General features: G+C 37.7%; 1 long non-coding RNA gene across 1 annotated transcript; it reads right to left on the bottom strand.

Annotated features, from left to right (window-relative positions):
* Window positions 1-12,274: 12,274 nt before the first annotated feature.
* Window positions 12,275-24,464, bottom strand: LOC115296029. Its single transcript, XR_003910695.1, has 3 exons — window positions 24,356-24,464; window positions 15,122-15,251; window positions 12,275-12,490 (listed from the first exon to the last, which is right to left on the bottom strand). It is a non-coding gene; the product is annotated as an uncharacterized LOC115296029 (long non-coding RNA).
* Between the last annotated feature and the right edge of the window lie 2,540 nt (window positions 24,465-27,004).

Here is a 27,004-nt window from a genome sequence, read left to right as displayed (position 1 = left end):
TCCACTCTGTTTTGCAGCTTTGATTTCTGAGAGAATAGCTGTTACCACACTACCCACATGTTTCTAGGTTAAAAAAATAACACCTGTTGTGCTGTTCAAAGATTTGGTTGAAAATGTGTTTGTTTTTTAAAATTAGGCTTGCAATTTTAAACTGTTTTCAAATATAACACTTGGGAAGATTTATTTTATGATAGGCTAGTTATTCAGAAAATATAGGCCCTCCCATTCACATTTAACCTTCTTTTCCATTTAGAAACAAATCATCTGCTGTTTTTTATTTGGTGCTTAATGAATGGAAAATAGAAAGATGTATCAGTTTATAACCAGCCTGTTAGAAAAATAAATTGAGAGAAAAGAGGGTAAAAAGAGTATTGGTAGTCAAGATCTCAATAGAAGAGGTTTTTGGTTTTTTTTGTTTTTGCTTTTTTTTTTTTGCAAATAACTACAGTCTCCACTGCTCTTTTATAAAATGTAATATCCCTAAAGAGGAACCTACTGTGTGAAAGGCAAGACAGAGATAACCAACCAGATTCCTAACTGGGTGCTTACTATGTGAAGCATTAAGGAAGACAAAGAAGTAGAAGCCATCCCTGTCAAGAGGATCTAGACAATGTAGCGGATTAGATGCAACAGAGGTAATATAAGGAAGTGCACAAGAATTCACAAATGGATGATGTAGGCACTGAGTGCTAAAAGTGCCAAAGGGAAATGAGCATAATAATCCTGTGGGCTGGAAAACTTCATGAAGGAGGTGGGATCAAATTTAAGGAACCTGAATAGACCAATGCGTCTCCTACAGAAAACAAAAATGCGCAAAGGCATTGAGATATGAAGTGTTATCACTAGATCCTAAGTTGGCTTGGGTCAGAAGGGAGAATTTGTGTAAGCAAAGAGTGGCAGAGAAGCCTGGATAAGTAAATTGGGACTAGATTATGGAGGCTTTGCTTATTCATCATATAGAAAAATATACACTGTATACATGGTATGCCATTATAAGTACATTTATTTAAAAATTCAAATGGTAAGTTTTAATGATGCTTTCCCTCCCTCATGTGTGTCCAGAAAGTGTTGTTGTGTTGTATAGGTTTATTTTCCCAGGGGTAGAATGCTCAAGCTTTTAAGATTTTGAAAAAAACACAATTTGCTGACTATGATGCATAGAGATGGAGTTGTAGCCTAAGTCTGCTGGGGCAGTGCCTGCTGGTCTACTTTGCATTCCTTTTAATTCTTGTTTTGTTTTTCCCTACAGGTGCTTGTGTCTATCAGGGTTCCTTGTTGGCGGTAGGTCATTCTTCATATATTTGGTTTATTTCTTTTGAATGTAAAATGCTTGATTGAGGTTGCTGAGTGAGTGAGGGGACCCTATCGTTGTGAAATATGTTTATTTTCCTTCACAGTTTGAGGATTATCCCTCATCTTGGCACAATCATGCTCAATTACTTAATACCTTTTCCAGAGTGAATTAGTTCCATTCGAATACTCAGGTATTGGGAAAGAAGTTCAAACACCCAACACAATTTGCATTCCATAGCTGTGCTTTGTGTTCTTTCAATCAGAAAGAAAATTAGATCCCATTCTCTTGTCAGATATGAACTAGGGCACAATTTGTTTATCTTCCTATTGCCTTTGCTTCTTCCTTTGAATCCCCTTCCAAAAAAAAGTACAATTGTTAAATTGAGTACAATATGGAAGATTCCTGACTGTTGCTTTGAATTATAACCTTAAGTTTTGGTAAATAGCAAGCAGATTAACATTTTATCTCTGAACTTTTGCCATGTAGGATAGAGTTGATTTTGAATCTAATGTCATGATGACTTGGGGGAAAGCTGATGCAAGTCTCATGAATTTCTTTTCATTAATAATGTACTATGGTGCATAACAGTGTGTGAAAGCCTTATTGAAAAGACTGTCTACACTCCATCAACTCTAATAAATGGTGTGACAAGTCATTCTTCACCACTTTTTTATTTTGGTTTAATAAATGCTGTAATAAAAACAGAACTGAAATGGTTGGAGAGGGTTTGCTCATTTACTTCACAACCTGCTATTGACATGTGTGATATTAATAAGTCATCTTGGATTATCCTTGTGGTGTTGAGATAGATGAGGAATATCTGAAATATCCAACACTCTAAATAATTGCAGATGTTCACAGTAATATTCTTGATTCTGAACTTTATGTAGTATAGTTATTGCTCTGGAGAGTTATGTTTCTCTCCTCGTATTTTTCTATTAAAGAATCAGGAGAAAGCCATTTTCCCTCTCTTTCCCATCCTTTCACAGCCTACTTTTCCTTGTGTTTCTTCTTTAATACATTTTAGGAATCATTTTAAAATCAAAGTCCTATGAAGTACATCACCGGTTTTGGGGAACTGAGTAGATATTATAGACAAGTTAGTTATTCACATTAATACCAAGAAAATTGTTTGTTGTATACAATATAATTGTATATAATTTATATATATGATTTAAAAATATATTTTCATAGCTATTGATCTATCTGATATAATAGACTAGTGAAATAAGCAGACCATGTATTATTTTATACTCTCCTTTTCTTTAATAAAGAACCAAGGATGAGACAGAGATTAAGAGATTTGCTAAAAGTAAATTGACCACTGAGGGATTGGCCAGAACAAGACAACATGTCTTCTTGTTGCTGTTTCTCTGCATCCAAAGAAGAGTGGCTGGCCTAGCTTCTATTTTTGATATTGCTCTGTGTTGTTGTGCATTCAAACATGAAAGCATCATGTACTTGGAGAGGGCAGTGCTATTCATGTTAAAAGAATGACTGTCTAGTTAATTTGCACTTAACAGGCGTTCTTGCTCTTCTTGGTTCCACGTCCTGGCTCCTTCCAGGGTTTATGGCTGCTCAGGGCTAGTATGCCGCATTGTAGTGCACCAGCACACTGCTGATCCCCACCAGTTGGCTTCTTTACTTACCAAGACTCTGCTACATGTGTTCCTAAACCTCCTCAAGCCTGATGTCCTTATTAGTGTAATTATTCAATTCAGCTAGAAAGACAGTATACTTATGACAATAATAAAGATTATTATTATTATTGTTTGAGAATTTTTAATGTTTGTTTATTTTTGAGAAGGGGAGGAGGGGCAGAGAGAGAGAGGGAAACAGAATCTGAAGCAGGCTCTAGGCTCTGAGCCGTCAGCATACAACCTGAGATAGGACTCGAACTCACAAACCATGAGGTCATGACCTGAGCTGAAGTCTGATGCTCAACCGACTGAGCCACCTAGGTGCCCCAGTAATAAAGATTATTATTATTAAATATTTATTGAGTGACAGCTGTGGACCTCCTATTCTGGGCACTGGGAATGCATCAGTGAACAAACAGACAAAATTCTTGGCCTCACGAAGCTTGAATTCTAATGAGTAAAATATATAGATTGTCAGATAAGTGCTATGGAGAAAAGCAAGAGGGGAGTGGGGATATAGAAAACACTGATGAGGGTGGCTACTGGAAACAGGGTGACAGGGTAACAGCCTCGCTGAGAAGGTGTCCTTTGAACAAAGACCTGAAAGTGGCCATTATAAGAGCTAGTCTCCCTGGAGAATTCCGGAGAAGGGGAATAGCAAGGATATATCCGAAGCAGGAGCTGGCTTGGCCATTTGGAGAAGTGCGTGGAGGTTGGAATGGCTGGAGTGCTGATCCAGGGGCAGGATGGCAGGGGACAAGGCCAGAGAGGTGGGCGGGGCCTTGTATGGACTTTAGTTTGTCCTCTCTGTAAGGTGTATTGGAGGAGCTACAGCAGTGGAATGACAAAATCTGACTTATAGTTTAATTAAGCTGCTGAAATGTGAATGTGAAAAGAAATAATGTTCTTGTTTCTAGGGAAACTATGGTGAATACTTTAAAAAGACTCCATAGAGGTGAGTCACTAAAAATTTGCTGTCAAATTAAGTGTAAGAGAAACAACTATAAAAGATTGGGGAAAAACACAAAAATCCAGAGAGATTCTGCATTCGGATTTATTTGCTACCATTTTAAGTTCTGTTTCCATTTAACTTTAAACTGGAAATAGCAGATGATACGTTGTGGACATATTTAATTGTCTGCATAATTTATTGCTGCTCTCTCTCCACCTGATCTGGTCTTGGAGAAAGGCATTGCTCCCACATGAAATTGAATGAATGTTCATTTTTGTATTTTGAATGAAAATAAAGAGTTTAAGAGCATTTATATATGATTCTAGCATTTTCTGATTAAACAACTCTTTGGGTGACAGTTTCTTTAGTAAGAGGCTTCACAGTTGGGAGCTGGCTCTGTGGATGGTGGTGGAATGTTCTTGTTCTCAACCCTGTAACTTCTACCCACACACAGTTTAGAGCTGGGAGTGACTTCAGAGATCGTGCATTCTGAACTCTCCATTGTTTAGGTGAGAAAACTGGGGCAAAGGATATGACATTCTTGAACTTAATCCATATCTCAAATAAATAATCAGAAGTGGAGAGTGGGTTCAGTTGAAAGCAGTAAAGGATCAGCTTTACCCAGAAGAATTCCATAAAACGTAACAAGCAAATGAGAACATGGATCTAGTACTGGTTGCCAGTTGCTGACTCTCAGCCTGTTTTGGGAGGATTTCTCCCACTTATTCCTCTCCAATCTCATCCCTTGTTGTCTGGGAAGCTGCCAGAGGTGGTGGAGCGTTCATGATGCTTGTCTCCCGACAGACCTCATTCTGATTCTTCCTCCTCCACTACAAACCAGCTCCGTGACCTAGAGCAGGTAACAGGATCTTCCTGAATCCTGTCACCTCCTGTGAGAAATGGGGATTAATAAAGCCTCTCCTGAGGGGGTTTTGTAGAGCAAAGAGGACAATGTGGGAAGGACACTCAGATGTAGTGCATGGTATTTGCTTTTCTGCCATAACAAAATTCCTCTTTACCAGTGAAGAAGAGTAACAAGAGGAAGGGGCAGTTGTTAAGTACCTACTATGTATTTCATACTGTCAACAGTCCCAGGAAATAGGTGTTGTCTTTACTTTACAGTTAAGGAAACTGAGGGTTAGAAAGTCTCAGTCACTTGTCTAAAAATTATACAGCTGGTCAGTGCTCTAGGGAGAGAGCATTCAAACCCAGTTCTGACTCGAGAGCCATTTCACTGAACCGCCTGCTTCTCTCGGCCAAGCCAGTCTGCCTGTTGTCTCTGAACACAACTCGCTGATTTCACCTTCCGTTCTATAGGCACCGCGCTCCCCTTGCTGCGGCACCTGCCATGCATTTGTCTCTGCCAGTCACTGTCCTGACCTCCTGCAAAAGCCAGCTGTCCCCGGCTAACCCCTTCCCATCTAACTGAGGCTCTCCTGTGCTAACTAGATCCACCACACAATGCAAGAAACGTTTGGAGGGGGTCATTCTATCTTTAAAAATATATATGCTATATTTTACACACACACACACACACACACACACACACACACGCCCAATAATGAGTTGTGTTTGTCAGTTTTGCCAGCTGTATGGACTTATGACATTTTGGGGTAACTTGGTTCTAAGCCACATGTACTGCCTTCAGCTGTCTCTCTTCTCTTTTCTTTAACACTGTCTTCCCTACTTATCTCTTCTTTCCATTCCTCAGGCCAAAAACTAGCATGAAGGGAGTCAAAATACCCAGGGAGGTTCTATACCTTGAGAAACACTGAATCTTCTATTTTTGGGTGTGTTTCATGCCACACAATACCCCTGCCCCTGGGCTTTCAGGACTTTCTGTAGTGTCATAAAGAGAGAAAGGGAGAGCATGGCCATTTTAAATCAGGAATCTATCAGGAGGAGACTACCTGCTTCATATGTTTAACTGTGACTAGGGCATTGAGTGTGAGGAGAAAAATAAAGTTTTTTATTTCAATGTTTTAACTTATCTTCTGTTCTTTTTCAACTATATTGAGTAGAAAGAATTTAACTTTCTTTTGGTATTACCAGAAGTAAAGAATCTCTTTATTAGATTTTCTCTATCAGGTTGGTAGTTGGACTCTTAACTCTTAACCTCAATTTTTACATCTGCAAAATGGAGATAAACTCTTTATTTCACAGGATTGTTGTAAAAGTTAAAGGAGATCAACATGAAGCATTCAGTTCCGTGCCTATAACCTGGACCTACAACACTCAGTGTAGGTCAGCACTGTTGTTGCTGTGTTTGTGATTGGAAGAGCTGCACAAAATAATTTTTCTCTACATCAAAAGTGTTAAGTGTTGAATTTTTCCTACTTGGAATACTTTTGCTCACAAACACTGACAAAGTAGATTATGAGACACTAAATTTTAACACATTTGGAAGAAAGAACAAAATTCAGGGACAGTTAAAAATATGGAGGGTTTACTTCACTACTCCCTAGTATGTCACATTAGAAAGATCCAGGCTTTGGAATTTGAATCCTAATACTACTACGTACCTGTTGTGTGGCCGCAGGTACCATGTTTCATACAGCCAAGTCTCAATTTCATCTTCTAGATAATGAGGATTGTATACCTCATAGGGTTGATGTGAGGATTAACTGAGAACATGCTTGTGAAAGAACCCAGAACTGTGCTTGGCAAGAAACTGGCCGTTCACATCATCTAGGTGACAAAAAATGTCAGAGTGAAAATGTCTGAGTGGTAGAAGCCAGGGTGTCTTGGTTTGGGTCCTGGCTCTGTAATTACTAGCTATGTAGCACTGAGTAAGTCACTTGAATGAAATAAGCTCTCAGTTTCTAAATTTATTACATGAAAGTGTTAGATCCTCTCCAAGATTCCTTAGCTCAGTGCTATCTAATAGAACTCTCTGCACTGGTGGAAATGTTCCACAGTCACACTGTCCAGTATGGTAGGCATGAACCACTTGTAGTTATGGGGTATGGAGTACTTGAGATGTGGCTGGTGACACGAGGGACTGAATTTAAAATTTTTCTTAATGTTATTTAGTTAAAAAATGAAAATATAAATCGCCTCATATAGCTCATGGTCATTGTAATCTACCATGCAGCTTTAGAGCCTTAAAATTCTTACCGTATAGCACTTAAGCTTGAATTAGAGTCTCATGTGTGGTCCTTATCCCAGGTGAAGCCTTGCTATAGTGTTGTTAGCAGTTGTGATGAAGGTCACAAGAAATTTGTTGTAGTGCCTGAGTTTGCTCTTTGTTTATATAGTGTGAACAGACTGAAGGTCATCTTAGTTACACTACTCTCCCCATTTTACTTGATATGTTTTCCTGAATAAAAGAAAAGGGGTAGAGTTATAGCTGGGCCTTCACCTGCAATCACTTTACATTTCCCATTAAAATTTTTTTTTACTTTGATGAGCTATAATTGACAAATAAAAATTGTATGTATTTCCGATGTACTACTTGATGGTATATGTATATATTGTGAAAAAATCACCGCAATCAAGCTAAGTAACTTATCCATCCCCTCACTTAGTTACCATTTTCTTTTCCTTTCTTTCTTTCTTTTTTTTTTTTTTTTTTTGGTGTGAGAACACTTAATACCTACCCTTCTAGCATGAACACTCGGTATTATATGTAAGTGATGAATCACTAAATTCTACCCCTAAAACTAATATTACACCATATGTTAACTAACTGGAATTCAAATAAAAGCTTGAAACAAACAAAAATCTACCCTCCTAGCAAACTTCAAGTGTGTAATACAGTATTATTAATTATAGCCACATTGTTGTGTATTATATCTCCAGAATTTGTTCAGCTTCTTAACTTGCATAATTGCCCCTGCCCCTGGGAACCACCATTTTCCTCTCCACTCTAAGAGTATGACTCTTTTAGATTCTACATGCAAATGAGATTATGCAGTTTTTGACTTTCTGCATCTGACTTATTTCACTCAGCATAATGTTCTCCAGGTCCACCTGGGTGTTGCAAATGGCAGGATTTTCTACCTTTTTAAGGCTAAATAACATTTCACTGGATATATACACCACCTTTTCTTTATCCATTAATCAGTTGATGGATTTTTAGCTTTTTTAATATCTTGACTATTGTGAATAGTGCTAAACTGAACATGGGAGTGAAGATATCTCTTCCAGATCCTGGTTTTGTACCATGATGAAATACTACCTCACACCTGTCAGAATGGCTAGAATTAACAGCACAGGAAAATAATAGATGTTGGTGAGGATGTGGAGAAAGGGGAACACTTTTGCAATGTTGGTGGGAATGCACACTGGTGCAGCCATTCTGGAGAACAGTGTGGAGGTACCTCAAAAAGTTAAAAATAGATCTACCCTGGAGTGCCTGGGTAGCTCAGTTGGTTGTGTGTTCAACTTCAGCTCAGGTCATGATCTCATGGTGAGTTTGACCTTCGTGTTGGGCTACTGACAGTTCAGAACCTGGAGCCTGCTTCAGATTCTGTGTCTCCCTTTCTCTTTGCCCCTCCCCTGCTCACACCTTGTCTTTCTTTCTCTCTCTCTCTGTCAAAAATAAAAATAAACAAAAAATTTAAAAATTAAAAAAAATAGAAGTATCCGATGACCCATCAATTATACTCCTAGGTATTTACCCAAAAAATACAAAACTGCTGACTGATTGAAGAGGCACATGCACCTCAATGTATGTTATAGGAGCACTATCAATAATAGCCAAATTATGGACATTATATATATAATGGAATTATAATTATAATTATAACTCATATATGCTTATAACTATATACATTATATAGATAATAGAATATTACTCAGCCATGAAAAGAGTGAAATCTAGCCATTTGCAGTGATATGGATGGAGCTAAAGAGTATTATGCTAAGTGACATAAGTCAGTCAGAAAGACAAATGCCATATAATTTCACTAGTGTGGAATTTAAGAAACAAAATGGATCAACAGAGGGGAAGGGGAAAGAAAAGAGAGGAAAGCAAACCGTAAGAGACTCTTAACCATAGAGAACAAACCGAGGGTTGCTGGAGGGGAAGTAGATGGAGGATGTGTTCAATGGGTAATGGCTATAAGGGAGGGGACTTGGGCTGAGTACTGGGTGTTACATGTAAGTGATGAATTACTAAACTCTACTCCTGAAAGCAATATAACACTATATGTTAACTAACTGGAATTTAAATAAAAATTTGGAAAAAACCAAACCAAACCAAACCAACAAAAAAGATCCTGATTTCATTTCCTTGGATGTGTTCCCAGAAGATGAATGACTGGATCATAAGGTAGTTCTATTTTTAATTTTTTTGAGGGAGCTCCATATTGTTACATCCTCACCAACAGTGTGCAAGGATCGCCTTTTTCGTCATCCTTGCAACGCTTGTTTTCTGTCTTTTTGATAATAGCTATCTTAAAAAGTATGAGATTATATTTCAGAGAGATTTCTTATTTGTATCTATTAAGGTTTTTACAAAATATTTTTGGTGTTTTGTCAAAGGCTGATATACTTGGAGTGTTGTCCACTGTTTATACTATGACAGAGAAACATTGAGAATTTCTGGTTTAATCTGTAGGCTTTCTTTATTAGGGCTAAGAAGGATAGAGGAGGACAATTTGAGCTCTTCCTTGCTAGTCTCTTTTTTAAAAAATCAGTGTGCTATAGCATTACTTTCTCTTATTTGAAACTCCAACACAAGAGAGACCCTCAGAAATGAAAATGTGTCAAATTTGCATTTGTGTTGGTATTTATCAACATGTTCAAGATTTTATGGAGAAGAGAAATAAAGAAAATTTGGAGTTATCCACTACTAAGTACCCAAAGTCCCCCTAAACTTTTAGTGAATCTTGGCCAGTGGCTACTATTAAACACTCTGAGCTTTGTAGCAGTCCAGGGGAATACTTGGCATCCTATGGATACACTCAGAGAGGAAACAATAAAAGCAGCCATTCCTTAATTTCCCTTAAGAGTACTATTGGGTATTGTAGGATATTGTTGTTTTTTGTTATAGCTTAACAAGAACTCAACATTTTTAAATGCCGCTGGTCCATCTTCATTTATTTTTAAATACTGAGTAATATGCTCTTAAGTGGGAAAGCCAGTCTTGTTAAAATATACTGATTCTGGGATAAAAACTTAATTTCCTTTTGCAGAAAACCAGTAGCACATCATCACTGTCTAGGTGCCACGATAATTTCCCTTTAACTGGAGGCATTCAAGTCAAGACTGGACAGTCAGTATCAGAAATGAGAGTGTTTGCTATGTCTGGATGACTGTCTCGGTTGTGTGGATTGAAGCCCTTCAGGAAGCTGTTCGAGAGGTGAGAGAACCTCCTTGCTCCAGTGTCCAGTCTGGACATTTCTTTCTTTCTTTTTTTTTTTTTTTTTTAGTTGTTTTATATTTTTTAATTTATTTTGAGAGACAGAGAAGGACAGCGCAAGCAGGGGAGGGTCAAAGAGAGAGGGGAACACAGAATCTGAAGACAGTCTCCAAGCTCTGAGCTAGCTGTCAGCACAGAGCCTGACACAGGGCTCAAACCCACGAATTGTGAGATCATGACCTGAGCCGAAGCCGGATGCTTAACCGACTGAGCCACCCAGGTGCCCCTTGCTGTACATTTCTTTAAAGGGAGGGATTTTGTACCTGTGGTGCCAGGAGGTGACCATTGGGCTCTAGATGCCTCAGATGACTCTTCTGCCTTGCTCAGTTTTTATCAACTGTCCATTGTAATCACATGTGCCAGTTTCCTATTTGGGAACTTATATCTTCTTAAAATATTGTGTGAGAGGAAAAATATAAGAGATTTTGTACTTTTATTGATGAATAACCCATATGCATTTTCAGTCTTATTCATAGTCTTGTGCTAAGAACAGATGTTTTAAGTTAACAAACACATTTCATATTCATATGCTTTGTTTTGAATTTAGAAGATGCAGCTGTATTCATTTGTTCAAACTATGCTATCTGCGATCATGTATCTCAATTTTCCAGTCAGAGCGTACACTCTCCCTACCTTGGTTTTTTTTTTTTTTATAAGTTTGTAGCATTTTTGCTCCAAATTGACTATAACTAATACTTCATTTTGTTTTCCCAATTCTGTTTGTCTATTTATAACTATGAAATATATACATATGCATGTTTATACACAATACATTCAAATATGCAGATGTATATATCCTCTGGGAAAGAGCTGTCACTCATTTATGACACCTGATGGTATATTCTTGTCATAGTTTACTTACTTTTCAAAGCCCTCTGCTTACTAAGGGAAAATAATATATGTAAATATCATGACAATTATGAGTTAAAACAGCTTATGTTTTTTGGTATTTGAATGGCAAGTGTCTAAAGAAAAGTTGGCTCTAAAAATTTCACATGGATGGCATTTTGCTTCTGTGAAAGGAAGGGACACTTAAATATAAAAATGGTACAAGATAATTTTATAAAAACTCTGAACAGTTTTATGTAAAATAAGTGCATTGCTTCTGGTATGCCAGCTAAATTCCTTTTAAGCAATAGTTTCTTAAGCCCCCGGAGTTTATAAACTAAATGAAAGGAAGAAGGACAGGGAAAAGCTTTCACAGTAAAAAAGTTTATTGTTAGTACCCAGGAGACCCTTGCATTTGGGCCATGACCTGTGTGTTCTTTCCTGACAGCTCCCAAGATTGGTTATTTATTAAATTTATGTCATTCCTTTTTTCCAAAGGGAAATTGAAGGAGGAGGAGGGGGAGGCAGAGGAGAGTTGTCTACAGTGGAGGATAGATTTTGTAGTTCCTTATACCTTACATTCCTGAAATGGTTTTATAATAGTGAGCAAGAGAGAATTATTAACAGAAATAGATACTTATTCTTTGGTGCTCTTACTATTCTGAGTTTCCCTGTCATCTACACGGAACTTGGTCTAAGGGGTGAGAGAACAGAAACAGGAAGGAGGTCCCCTAACCTGAACTTAGTGGCTAAGAAGAAAATTCTCCCTCTTGTATTTGTATCTAGTCAGTGATCCAACTGGATTTTAGATATTTATTGATCAACTTCCATGTGCTAGAAGATGTGAGTTATGTCTCTTGGTCATGTAGTACCAGATCTTAAGTGGCCTACTCAATAGCCCCTTTTCTCCTTTTCTCTATTGGCAAAATCCTAGTTTTTTCCCAGTCCCTACTCCTTCCCCACAAGACTTGTGTAAATTCTAGTTGTAAGTGAATTAGGAAGTATACATTCCCCTGCCAGGATTGGTTTAGGAGTGAGTTTATGACTTAACTGTGGCCAATGAGATATGCATAGAAGTCTGCTAAGTTTTAGGTGCTTGAAAGAACCCCACAGATAGCGTCTCTCTCTCTGCAAGTTCTGAACAAGTTAGGAAATAAACAAAGAATAAGTATAGATGTAAAAAATGTCACCTTTTTGTTTAATCAGTTAAGCTAAGATGGCAGATATAACTTTGATTTTCTTAGCCAAATGGGCTCACTGATGCCGAACCCCCAGATTCCTGCAGACTCATGTATTCACAGGCAGAACCTGAGTGAAGCAGCTTTCCCATGTAGGAAGGCTGCTCAGGTAAGAATTACTGTTGGGAGAAGCAGAGGACAACTTATACTCTTGGATGAAAGGTTTACTCCCTAGAAGAGAAAAGAAGACAAAACTGAGTTAAAGCATGCACAGTTACTCTTTTAAATTTACCAGTTACCTAAATCATGCCAACTTCCCAAGGATAAGAAAGCACTAGAATGATATGTCGATGTCCCTTCATGAGAAGGAAACCTCAGGAGAAAGAATTCTCCATTAATGGAGATTTGAAAACTTTGTCTTTGGACATTGGCAGGTGACGATGCAATCCTGGAGCAGCTGCGACCGTTCGGCTACCCAGCTGACACACAGAGGTTGATGCAGGAGAGAGATGAGTTTGGTTCCTCGAGGAGTTTGGTTGTTCGTCTGCTTATGTAACCAGTATAGGAACTGACCTTTCTGGGGAACTGTTATGAGAGCCTAGAAATTCGCTAGGCTTGTTTAAGCCAGTATGAATAGGATTTTATGTTACTGTAGCCAAAATCATTCTCTTTAATGTCCTCCAGTCAAACAGTGAACTCAGTTCTCAGGACTTTGGGATAAGTATCAGTGAAGGAGCACAGCAAGTATAGTTAAAGGTACAAGCTCTAGGTTTCCGAGTTGTGAGTTTTAGTCTGTGAGCTCTCACTGCTATTTGACCTTGGACAGGCTATGCACCTCATCTGCAAGGGGAATTAATAGTTTTGTGTATGTAAATAGAGCTGCTGCAAAGCTAAATGAGATATACATGAAAGTACCTGGGATACAGTAAATGGTAAGTACATGCGAGCTGAGAATGTTGTTATTCTTGGGGGAAACCACTTTTGATCTTGGCTTTAAAATATGTGTCAGTTTAGAGCAGGAAGAGATGAAGGGAAAGCACTTAAGATAGAGGATCAGTATGAGTAAAAGCATGAGTGGCAAAGGTCCAGTGTGACTGAAGTGTGAGAAGTGATGGGATGAAACAGAGGAAGGATTTCTAAACTCCAGATCACATAGGCCTGGAAGAAGGCATTTGAATTACATTCTGTAGGCATTTGGAGACCCTTTGAAATGGAAATCATTTGCTCTTAATTCTGACTGTGTCACTACTAACTAATGACTGCATTGTTGGCAATGAGATAGCATGGCACCTTTCTCTGCTGTGTCCCTCCCTCTTCTCATTTTCGGCAGGGTCCTCATGTTGTTGCTCTCCAGAGCTTTGGAGCTTTGGGGAGAACATGAGGGACTCCACGTAACCCATCACCATTGCCGAACAAGAAAGATCAGTCTGCAGACGTATCCCAACAGTGAGTCAGTACTGTTAGTTCATCATTAGTTCAGCAAAAATGGCTTCATCTGGCATTTGTCAAGTGACACTCCCTATTAATAGTCATTAATCCACTCCTTTAATATTGATGTTCATAATGATGCCCCCCGAGGTGGTGGTATAATTGTTTAACTTCTTCTTTAATCTAATTGGCATTTCTCATTTCTTCTTCATCATTTGCAAAGATTAAATTATGGTCTAGATAGTATTAGAATAAAGTATATTTTATTATATTAATTTTTTATTGGAAACCTGGTTACTTTACATATTGTACCCCATATTTTTAAGAGTATAGTTTTTCCCCCATGTGGTACAACAGAATCTTATTACTTTTTTGTTTGCTTTTAGAGTTTTATCAGATTTATCGATTTCTACATTTAAAATCTGTTTTTAATATAACATTGTATATCAACTATACTTCATTAATGAAAATAAAAAACATTTTAATGTGTTTTTTAGGGTTGCCTGGGTGGCACGGTTGGTTAAGTGTCCAACTCTTGATTTTGGCTCAGGGAATTGAGCCCCACTTTGGGCTCTGTGCTGAGCACAGAGTCTGCTTAGGATTCTCTCTCTTTCTCTCTCTCTGCTGCTCCCCCACTTGTGCTTTCTCTGTCTCTCTCAAAATAAATAAATAAAGTTTAAAATATAAAAAAAATTTAAAAATGTGTTTTTAGAAGAAAGATCAAGTATGGTAATTTATTTTAAGGAATAGTGGGACTTCTTTGAAAAACATGAACTGCCTGAAAAGATTCTTAATAGTTTGAGAACTTAGGAGGAGAAGAGAGGAAGATTTTATAGGAATGAGGTAACACAAGCATATATGTAAAGGAGAAAAAGGCATGTTAAGGACTGCTTTGGTTACTACTTTAGTAGAATGAATTAAGGTGTTGAAGAAAAAAGTCTTTTTATGTGTCTTACTCTGTTTCACTGATGACTTAGAGGAAAAAACCTCAGTAATAACAGGCGATAAATGTAAAGCATAATAAAAGAAATACTGTGAGCGTCAAGGTGTGTGTATTCCTATGAGGTGTTTTTATGTAAACTTTTTAAGGTCAAGGGTACTTATTCAGCAAGGGAGATTGTATCTTTAAAACTAACAATTCTGTTGCTTTTTGGTACTAGAAATAAATTATTGAATTAAGAAGAAAACTGTTTAAAAGGGCCAATAATGGTTTTTTAATAGTTTTTTTAAATACCAAACTACAAAATTCAGAATATCATTCCAACTCTTGAGAATGATAGCTTTCTTTTTTGATTTTGCTAAATGAAAATGGCCATCTCACCTATTTACTATATTAAAAGTACTATAAATTTGTTCTAAAAGAGAAAGAACCAGATAAACATAAAATTAAAAAGAAGGCAAAAGCCACGGATAGAAGCTTTTTGCAAACCTTACCACTGCACTTGATATTTGCATCTCCACTGCCATGTGTCAATGTACTTACTATACTTGATTGTTTGCACATCTGTATCCCACTGAGAACGTTGATTATAGTGTACTCATTTTTACAGCTGTGTAGAGGACACTGTCAGGGAATGAATGAATGAATGAATGAATATCCTTAGTTATATACCTCCTTCCTGAACTGAGTAGTTCTGCCCTGTGGTAAGTTTCTTTATGGAATTGTACAAATATTTTACCTAAATGAAGGCTAAATTGGTTCCCCATGTAGTTCCTTTAAAGTTAATTAAATATTTTAGCCACTAGTGCTTTAGCATTACAGAGGGGAAAATAATTGCACTTATGATCTGTTAAAGAGATATTTTAATGCTTTCTACTTTACACTGAAATCCCTCAGAAATCACTTAGCAGGTGTATCTTAAAAACAGGTCTCAAATCACAAGAGGCTGAGGAAATATTTTATAATTTCAGATTTACTTATCTAAGATTTAAAGTTAACTGAGCCCATAACTATCATAGAAAACCCCAAACTTTCAGTGCCTTCTGCCAACCTATTACACACAAAACATGTAGAAAAGAGCTATTGCAATGTTAAGACCCTTTTTAAAAAAATAAATAAAATGCTGAAACATTAAAAAAGAGAGAAAGTCTCCATTAATTCAAGTAGTCCCACAAACAAGGATAATCCTACTAAATATTAGATGAACTTACTGCAGAATTTCTGTGTGTGTGTGTGTGTGTGTGTGTGTGTGTGTGTGTGTGTGTGTAGCAAAAACAGACAGCACAATATGCATATTGTTTGGTCACTGTTTTTTAAATATGATACTATATAGCAAATACCTTTCTATGTCCATACACATTGATCTACATGATAAATCTGTCATGGGTAAAGTGTAAGTTGTTTCAGGCATCCCAACTGACTGGTATTCATAAGTCCAATATGCTGGTATTGTAAGCAACACTGTGATGAAAACTCTTGCCCAGTTTTCAACTACTTCCTGAAGATAAATGATTTCCCTGGGACAAATTTCAATTATTTTTTCAGGCAAATTCTTTAAAAATAAAATTACTGCACCACATAATACACATTTTTAAAAAGCATATTTATGTACCCATTTAATGCACATTACCAAATTGTCCTTTGGGGAAGTCTTAACCAATTTCCATCCTATTAGCTGGTATTAGTAGGGACTTCTGATGTAAGGTTAAAACCAACCCTTGATTTTTGAATTCATGATTTTTAAAAGGCAATGAAATAGACAGTATTGACAAATTTGATAAAGTTTTAAAAATATCTAACAATGTAAAACTAAAATAAAAGCTCAATAGAATACAGATTTTTCAAAGAATTAGTGTTATAAATAATTATTTAGTGTACTTATAAAAATTCATGCAGGGGCACCGGGGTGGCTCAGTCGGTTGAGCGTCTGGCTTCAGCTCAGGTCGTATTCTCATGGTTCGTGGGTTCAAGCCCCGGGTTGGGCTCTGTGCTGACAGCTCAGAGCCTGGAGCCTGCTTCAGATTCTGTGTCTCTCTCTCTCTCTGACCCTCCCCTGCTCACGCTGTCTTTCTCTGTCTCTTAAAAAAATATATTTAAAAAAGTCCATGCATATATTTAAGAACACTATCAAACCTCAGGGATTAAACTAAGAACAGAGAATTCACATAAGTGAAAATACTGGTAGCAAACAAATATATTAAGAAGAATCATTGTTAATAACCAGATAAGGGTTGCTGGGGTGGCTCAGTCACTGAAGCATCTGACTTTTGATTTCAGCCCAGGTCATGATCTCACAGTTGTGGGATCAAGCTCCGCTTCAGTCTCTGGGCTGACAGTGTGGAGCCTGGTTGGGATTCTCTCGCTGTCCTTTCCTCTCTCTCTGCCTTTCTCCCAATCACTTGTATGCATGCTCTCTCTCACTCAAAATAAATAAATAAACTTAAAAAAATAACCAGATGAAAACTAAACCAATAATGAGATCTCACCTCACACCTATTAGGAAAAAGTTTTTAAATGATAAAACCCAGTTTTGATGAGATTTCTGGGAATTTGCCCTAAGGAATTAATTTAGAAGAAAGAAAAATTATACATAAAGAAGTGTTCTTTCCAGCCTTATTTATACTATAAATTAAGAAGTTATCTAAGTGTCTGTATTAGAGGAGTAGTTAAGTAAATCATCATAGAGGAAGTTGACACAGGACATTATATAGCCATTAAAATAATAGATGTGAGGAGCATCTAGCCATGCAGACACATTTATGAGGCAATGTTAAGTTAAAGGCAGACTGTTCAGTTCAAAGCCTATGATTAATACTCTTTTTTAAAACTATTCCTTTCTGTGATTAGAGTCTGATAAGGGAGAAAACCCATTTTATATCAAAAGGAGGGAGAGAACTTGTAAATAGAGGATATGGAACCAGAGGGAGGAGGGGATAGAAGTTACCAGAATGAAGACCCAGTGGATGCAGAAAATCAAGAAGGAACCAGATGGCTGGAGGGGAATCAAACCGTAAGTGGCAAGGATAACTTAGACACGGTTCTTATTCAAAGATAGAAGCAAAGCCAGTGAAGGTATATGAAAACTATATTATTTGGGACTCTCATATGAGTGATGGAAGCTCAGCTCAAACTGGTCGAAGCAAAGCCTGTAACTTATTGCTCCCTTGACCTGGAAGTCCAAGGATTTAGCTTCAGATGTAGTTGCATCCAAGTGTTCATATGACGTCTCTCTTGCCGATGTGATGCTCTGAGCTGGCATCATTCTCAGGCAGCTTCGTTGTGGTGGCAACGTTGGTTTACATAGTTCAAACAGTATGTATTCACAAAGAGCTCCTCTTTGGGTAAGTCTCCAGTCAAAGTTCTAGGAAAAATTCTGACTGATCTGGCTCATATCAGGGATCTTACCCCCAGGTGTAATCATATCCTCATGAGGAAAAAGAAACTTTATGATTTACCACACCAATTAGAGATGCTGTTTCTAACAATGAAAGTATGCTGGCCAAAGAGATAGGAACAGATGTTCTGTACAAGGATAAGGAGACATTTGGAGGCAGTGTGGCTCGTTTTCTAAGCCTTAAGTGAGTGCCACCATCTGCTTGGTTGGCATAATCAACTAGGCTGGAGAAAACATCATTGGAACCAAGTCTTCTGTCTCTTGACTACCCAAATTGTGGTCAACCCCAGACTAAAATCCATATTTACTTGCTTTCATCTGAAGTTGAGGAAGAAAGTTAGTTGGACCCAATTCACTCTATAATAAACCTTTACTTGTTTGAAAATAGTACTCAACAAAAGCATGGGCTTATTTGATAAACTAGGGCTGTGTTGATGTCCTTTTTGGTAATTTGGGGGTGGGCGGTGAAGTAAATGGGGGGTAGGTTAGATGTTGATGCATTTCAAAGTGGGATGTTTTATTTTCTTGAAATGCTTGTTTGGAACATTTCTTGGTTCTTTCATTTATTTTCCTTTGATAAATGACTAGTAGAAAGAGAAAACAGGATGAAATGGAGACTGAAAATTTAGAGAATAGAAAGATGGGGTGTATGGGGTCAAATATTTTTCCAGCCCTCTGAAATGAGTCAGTGATTTGATGTACAGTGTCCATTGCAAAATCATTGTTCTACAGAGGAAACTGTGGCATGTTCAGGTGTTTAGGATCTTTAAACTATTACCTGAAGAGTTATCACTTCTAGACTTTTTGGAGTTGCAAAGTCTTCCTTTTCCCCCTTTGACTTCTAAAAATATAGAAAGATAGGAGTTTCGGAATACTGTAAGTTAAGAAGTTTGATCATTTTCCTATCCTTAATTTAATGCCCTGTAGTGACTGTAAATTAAGCTTTCCTTTTGCAGTTAAGGAAGGTTTCTCTGGGATATTTAGCTTACTTGCTTCTATTTCTTGAGACCCACAAGGAGAGAGAATATCGGTTCTCAGCTTCTTTGTCTTTAATCAAAGATAGGAAGTTAGTGACTCCATGTTTAGATGTGAAGTAAGTTGCATTTCATGCTGGCACTGATATTTCCTAATATGGATTAAGGAGAGTCCTTATGAGTCCAGGAGTATAGCTGCCTCTGATTCAAGGCAAGGAGGAACTGGATGAGTTTTGGTAGTTTCAGCAAAGGAGCAGTGCTGAGGGCTGGGTGGCAAAGAGCAAGGTCTTGAGGATGTGCTGGGTGGAAGGACCAATGGAATTTTTTGTCAGTGTAAGTCCAAAATATTTGAGTATTTATCTAAGAGAATTGTTTGGAAACTTTGGGGCTATGTCAGAGAGAAAGAAAAAAGAAACAGAAATGAGAGTTAAAAAGGGTCTTTTTGAAAAGAACTTGGGGGCCATGCCATAGCATGACTTTTAATAGCTCACACCTCTTTTTAGAAAACAGCTTAATGTTTTGTTTAATTTCTTATGATTGATATTGTTTTATCTCTTTGTAAGGATTTTATGTATAAATGTCAGAAGTAGTTTGAGTGTTAGCATGGAGGTTGTTCTATGGCTCTGCTTTTTGGTACATTCTCTAAATTCTATATTCCTCCTTCTCCTCCTCCTCTTCCTTCCTCTTTTGCTTTTTGTTTATGCCCTAGCCTTTCTTCTCAGCATCCCTCTGTACGTGCATCTCAGTTTTTGCCCAAAGCCGATGATGTAATAAAATGTGGAAATAAATTACGTGCCAGAACTAAGAGCTTTTATTTTCAGTATTTACAACCATCTTATTGTATTTGATGATTTATTTTTGTGTGTGTAGAGCCATGAAAACTATTCTGCCACTAGTTCTATTTTGAAAACTGCTGTCTTCTGGATCCCTGAGGGGGCCGAAGTGTGAATTTATGCAACCTGCACCACACAAATGGAATGACATCTCACCTTTGGTAGCCCAGCTCTTTGGCAACTCACCTGTTTGAACAAAGCTAAGAAACAGGAACTAACAACAAAGGTCTGTGAAGAGCCAAAATAGATACTGCAGTGTGTATGCCTTGAAGGGCCTGATTGATTTACTCCCTTGGGGCTACAGAAAGCAATCCTGTCGGTGGTACTACTACTGTGGGTTAGAGAAGGAGGTATCTCTGCAGTTCAGCAGTGTTGCTTAGAGAAGAGCCTGCCATGCTCAGGCTTTTAGCAGAAAGAGTAGGTTTTGGGGGTAATGATTTGAGTTCTGTTTCCTTTTAATTATATATATTTAAAATCATTTTTTCCATCAAGGCAGGGTGTCATTAAAAAGTCACATCTTTTCTAGGTGGAATGGGTTTTCTCTTAATGAGATACATTCTATTGTCCAGAATTTCTACAAGTGAGTAGCTAGTGATTTATCCCATTTGAGAAATACTGTGTGATATATGTTCTGTGCTCCGTTCTGCTTTTGCCATGAACACATAGTTTAAACTGCACAAATCTGTTATACAAGCAGTTACATGTAAGAAGCATTCCATGAGATGCATGTTGGGAAGCATTCATTTTGAGCTCGCAAACGCTTTACCATCTGAAATTCTTTTATAGTTGTGGAATATTTATTTTTAGTTCACGTCTAATCTTCCATTTGTGTGGTAAGGCTGTGCTTTTGTTTTCCTGTTAAATTTTTCATAGTTACATCTGTCCTGGGATGTCTTACCAGGTTAGATCTGAGGCTGGGATATGCAGGCAGGTGGGGTTGGGATATGCCTCCTCACACTTTGTCCTCCTTCCCTCTGCTGGAAAAACAAAACCTCCCTAACTGACACTGCAAGCTAGGGTATGTTAAATTGGTGTATAACAACATTTTCTGATTTAAATGGGGCCTGGGTCCCCACAGGAAAAAGTTTGACCCTGAAAATAGTTGGAATTCAGTCATCTGATGTTATGTCCTAAAGACTAGGGTAAGGACGGTATGGGACTTCAGATGAGAAAGCTAGGCTGTAAAGAGACAATAGGTTTCTGGAGAGGAGTAGCTCCACAAAAGAGGACAGAGTTTGGCATGGTGGAATGTTCTAATAGAACTTTCTACAACAATGAAAATGTTCTGTAACACCTACCAATGTTGAACATGAATATTTGAAATGTGCCTAGTGGCGGAAGAAGAAGAACTGGATTATAAATTTTATTTATTTTTATTAAATTTAAGTAGCGGTATGTGTCTAGTACTACCATATTGGACAGCAGTGGTATAGACTTTATAGCAAAACTAATGACTGAAGAAGGCAGTGATTCAAGGTATAGTTTTGGGCAACACATAAACCACCCCACCTAACTCTTTTTTCAGAGCAATTTAGCACTTTGAAAGGAGATGGCTTGGGGGTAAAACTGGGATTCAGACCCTCTTAGAAACCTGGGAGATAAATTGGCAAGAGCCTTAGTTTAAGGTTTCCCAGCCCTCCTGTGGCAGGATCCCGACTCAACTGCTCTTGCCAGCTAGAGATAGATGGGTGCTCCAGAATCAGGAGGTAAGCCCCAAGGGAGCTGTTGGCAGTTGCTTCAGGACATTGTAGGCAGGTGGAGCTGGGACAGGTGGATAGCAACTCTAGAAACCTATGAAGGCTTAAATTTGCTCATTCCCCTTCTTCAAGGAACCCTTATTATTTTCAGGCATTTTCCGTTCTCTTGGTCATATCTTTTAGAAGAGGTAGGCTCCCTCCTCAGACCAGTGATGAATTTTCTTTCGCCTATGTCAATGCTCTTTTACTTTTGTTTTTTCCTCATTTTTCCATATATCACCCCCAGCTAGTTTTGAAAACCATGTACCTCCTTCCACATTTGCAATTTTAAATCTATTTTTTTTATCGTAGATGCATGAAATGCAATGTATGCATTTTTGCATATGGAAAACACTGACATTTTAGGACAGAGTTGCTACAGCTCTATTCTAAAAGGTCTGTGTATCCAACAGAATCTCGGTATTGTAATTCCATTCCCACCATCATCCACTAAAAATAACAATTCCATTCCTACCATCATCCATAAAAAATAAACAAAGTCATCTTTATAGGAAATGTACATTGTTTCCTTTTGTTTTTAAGCTTTCATTTCTGATCCAATTTACCCACAGAATTTATCCTTGTGTAAATTATTTTTATGCTTGAAAGTCCTTTATTGATCACCCCATTTTATTTCTGAGTCACAAAATATGTATATAAATTTAAATTTAAAACATGTATAATGTTTCCTGTGAACATAAGGCTCTTAATTAAGTGTTAAATAATTTCTTTTGGATTGAGTAATCACAGTTGAGCAAAACAACATAAACAGATTACAAATTTTGATGAATATTTGTTAAATGTTAGAAAGTACAGTTTCATTGGAAATGCATCACTTAATGAGATGGATGGGGCTTTTTTTTCTTCAGTTCATGCAGGGTGCATATTATTTATTGCTTGATGAGACATGGTTCAACATCAATTCTATTCCTATTTTCACTTGTTGAGATGTAAACTGTGAAATCTTGTTCACATAAGTAGCTGGGAAAGGAAGGAGTTTGTTACAGTCTCTTTGAACTTCTTCTGAGTTAAAGGCCAAAATCAATTGTGATCTATCATTAAAAGTTATTTTAAATGATCAATCAGCTGACAATTTGATTAAGTCCCTCTTCAATTTTGTTAAAAACAAAAGGTTGGCAACTGCCTGGTTTGGAGAAGGATGAATTGTGAGTATTTAGAGTAATTTGTTTCCTCAACTCTTGCATTGCTATTTCGAAATGCCCCAGTGTTTGGTGATCTGAGATTTTAATATAGCAGACCATTAAACTGTATAAAAACTCAGTATGGGTGAGGAGTATGTCTTTCTTTTATAGTGTGAGAAGGATAGTGAAAGGCTTAGCTTATTCTCAGGAAAGAAAACATGCATATGGAGATCTGGAAATTTATTGTAAATTATCTCTTCTCACTCTGCCCTTGAGAATACTTCATTCAGCCCCATGGTTCTCTCTACCCTCAGTTTGAAAGCCCATGATCTAGGCATTTCTATGGTTCACTTCTGACCTGCGATTGGTCAAGGCATGGCATAATGTGCAGTTCTGGAACAGTGACATGGGAGGAGAAGTTTGTTTCAAGATTCTGGAAATGGTTCCTTGTGACTCAGAACCAACTGACCCTAGAGCTATGCTTCTTCACTATGTGAGTGTGCACAGATTGGACAGAGTTAATGTTGCAAAAGAACAATACCATACTCTAACAAAATCATAAACATAGTACCTTTGTGACCATGTAGAAGGCATAAGCCTTAAATTCCAAATTTGGAAGGAAGCTAATTCACTTGGTGTAGAGAAAATTTTAAATGTACCAGGCAGGTCCTAATACCAAACCATACGCTGATGTAGACGGTTTTGAACACTTCTGAAATTTGAGAGCCAATGGATTATTTAAGACGAGGAAGCTATTATTAGCTGTGGTCTCAAAATTACATCAACTTTGGAACCATTTTTTTCTATTGAGAAAATTTCCCCCGTATTTTCAAAACTTGACTTACAAATTTCCCTGGTAGATAGATCTGGTTAAGTGGAAAATTGGGCTTTGAGAGCCAGAGAGGCCTTTCTAAACTTCGTCACTGTCTTACTTCATCTTGGAGTTTGGCTAGTGCTGTTCCCTTGGCCCTCAAACCATTGACTCATCTATGCTCAGGATCATTGAAACTATAAATCCAGACTATTCCTGAAGTGCAGCTATGTGTTACGAAAAATGATTTTCTCATTGTCATTAAGAGAACAAATGCCATGGGAAATTTTTTCTAGAAGTCGTCAACTGAAGAAAGCCATTTTTTCCTCTAGTTGATATAAAGGCTGTCATTGCATAGAATGGTCTCTCTTATCTTTTTGTGCATTAACTGAGCATAATTTTCAAATGTAAAACTTCCAAGAGGAGCATAATTCTGGAAATGGCAAGATTATAATTATGTGCTGCATAAAGGATAAATTTGTAGTTTATAAATCATGGATATTAATATTCAGCAGGAGCCTAATTCACAGTAAAACTTGAAATAACTACATTGTTAAAAATAATTGAATTTGGGTTTTAGAAGAAATTTTAGCAGTTAAAGATTATTTTTGCGGGGAGGGCTTTTGACCATCTGGGGCTTAAATTTGCATTTAGGTGGTGCTATTTTTGATGCTCTTGGCAATAGTGGCATACATTTAAATTAGTTTAGGCTTATTTTTCTCATTTCTACTACCTGCCCCTCTCTCCTCTAATGTGCCACAAATGCTTGATCATTTAACTTTTCATATACCCCCGAATCTGTCTTTCCTGCCACTCCTTTGGTTCATGCTACCATTACCTTGTAACTTGTTTCCTGTAGTGGCTTCTAACATGCCCCCCTTGCCCCCAGTCTTCGGCAAGCCCATCAAGTATCAAGAGAAATCTAGTTGGTAGGCAGGTGTTTATGTGGTTCCTCTGCTTTTAACATTTTGCTGCCACCTCAGTATCTATAGGGATGGAATTTTCTGTGCTCTGAAGGCCATGGTTGCTCTGGGAGGAGGGTGGGGGGTGAATGGGCCAGAATCTATTTTACTATTGAGTAATGCTGAACTTTTTTTAGTGGGCTTTGATTGGTGCTGATTTTCAAAAGACCATTCATTTCAAACAGATATGTTTTTGAAAATTGTAAATGCTTCAACTTTAGGATCCTGAAGCTTGGATGGCTCAGGGGTAAGAACATCCCTGGTTGGTACTTATGGGGCTTTAGGTTTTTCTCATTCCTTCACTTGGGTTTGTGGCGAGAGGAGTGTAGAGTGTTAGAAAAAAGGAGCTCTGGCATAGACCCATGTTCCAATATCACTCTCCTGCTTCCTTTTTTTTTTAATTTATTTTTTAATTCTTATTTAGTTTTGAGAGAGAGAGAGAGAGACAGAGTGCAAACCAGGGAGGGGCAGAGAGAGAGGGAGACGCAGAATACGAAGCAGGCTCCAGGCTCTGAGCTGTCAGTACAGAGCCAGATGCAGGGCTCCAACTCACGAACTGTGAGATCATGACCAGGGTTGAAGTTGGTCGCTTAATCAACTGAGCCACCCTGGCGCCCCATTTAAAAAAAATGTTTAAGGTTTATGCATTTTTTGAGAGAGATTTTGAGAGACAAAGCGTCAGTGGGGGAGGGGCAACCCAGACGCCTCTGTCCTGCTTTCTTACGAAATAATTTTATGTATGTTATCGAGCCTGTGCAAACCTCAGGTCCCTCCCTGTTCTGTAGGCTGGATTATTGTGCAGACTGGCATGAAGTAGGTACTTCCATCAAGGACAATCGTGCTTTTTTTGAGGTTTTCAGTGGACCTGAAGGAAGGTGGGTTTTGTGGACCTCACAGTAGAGATGCCCCATAAGGAGTGTGTTATTCCTTGAAGTAAAGCTTGGCACCTTTGTCGCTTTTAGATACATACATAGATCATGGGTTAAAAGGTATCAGAAGTCTTCGGAGTAACTCCTGCTGATTCATACAAAACCTCTTTCTTTTATATACAACCCGGGTGGTCTGCCTGCACAGAGTAGAAGCTGCAAATCCCGAAAAGGTGCTTTATTACAAGTGATTTATTTTGAGGAAAAGAAAAACGCAGCCAGCTTTAACCTTTGCTTTTAGTGTAGCTAGGTGTCCACAAAAGATCACAACGTGGTATGTGTGATTTTCAGTCAAAGTCACCTCTTGTTGACAGCATTAGTTCACCCCAGGAAAATTCTGAACCCAAGCCTCTGGTCACATTTCTGTCTGGATTCAGGAGCAGACCAAAGGGGGGAGCCACTCTCAAGCCAGAATAATTAGGTATGTATTGAGAAGCATTCAAGATATGATAAAGTTATTCCAAAATGGAAAAATACCACAAGTACCAGCCTAAAACTCAAAATGCCTGTGCAGGAGCCATGAAAAAATAAACATTGCAGAAATGAAAGGGAGTTAACTGGGGTTTCTAGAAGCTAAGATACAAAATGCTAAGCATAAATCGAAGTGAATCTCTATTTTTGCAGCTGTTAGAACTAAGGCATGCTGCTTATTTGAAAAAGGAAAACAGTATTCATACCACTATGACAACTGATTATATTTAATATCTACTCCCATAAAAACCTTATTAAGATTTCAGAAGTGCAGAAGATTAAGTTACCAGGATTAAAATTATTTTTATCTGAATAAGAATAACAGGTATTTAAAATGTGAACTACCGCATCTGATATATCTGGCCAGATGCTCTCCAACTTTTTATTTTTACTTTTTTTTTTATAAGGAACCATCTGCTATAAGTGGAGGTGCCTATTAACTTTTCTAGTAGAAAAAGAAATTAGCATCTGAAGACACAAAGCCAGTGAATTGTGAAAGAACACAGTTATGAAGACAAAATTAAAAAATCCTGTGACACCCCAAGGACCAATTTAAAAGTGTTCTATTTAGAGAAATTCTGTTTGCAAAGCATATATTTTCAGTTATTTCTGTTAAGGTTACTACTAGCAGCAATTTCAGAAGCATGTTTTAATAGATAGTGTATTATGTTGCGTTTAATGAGAATGAGCTCTGAATCACAACTCATCTGTTTAGGGCGCTCCCTCCCCGGCTTTGTCCCTCACCCTAAGTGTCGATGACATGTCTGGGATGTCACAACAGGCTACCCGGAAATCACTATGCAGTTAGAAATTTAACATCAGTGGAAAGGAATATGTAAAATTATTTATGGGGAGCCAAATGGTTTTTGGCAACTATAAAGGTGGAATTAGGAAAGCATGTTGTGTTCAGTCTTTATGTTATCTATATATTTCCAAGGAGCTTTGGGTCATACAGCAGCTAACATGAAAGAGGATGTTGGTGGATTTTGGATACTTTTGTAACAGTAAAAATGATGGCAGATGCTCTAATTTAAATATTTTGGTGGTTTAAGGTTTAAGGGAGCATAGCTTTTGCCTGAGGCAAACTGAATTAAAATCGTAGGTAACATTTTTTCTCTCCCTGTATCG

The sequence above is a fragment of the Suricata suricatta genome, chromosome 1, assembly GCF_006229205.1.
Source record: "Suricata suricatta isolate VVHF042 chromosome 1, meerkat_22Aug2017_6uvM2_HiC, whole genome shotgun sequence".
NCBI lineage: Eukaryota > Metazoa > Chordata > Mammalia > Carnivora > Herpestidae > Suricata > Suricata suricatta.
The sequence above is the reverse complement of the archived record's forward strand: the minus strand, read 5'-3'. Positions and strand labels throughout refer to the sequence as shown.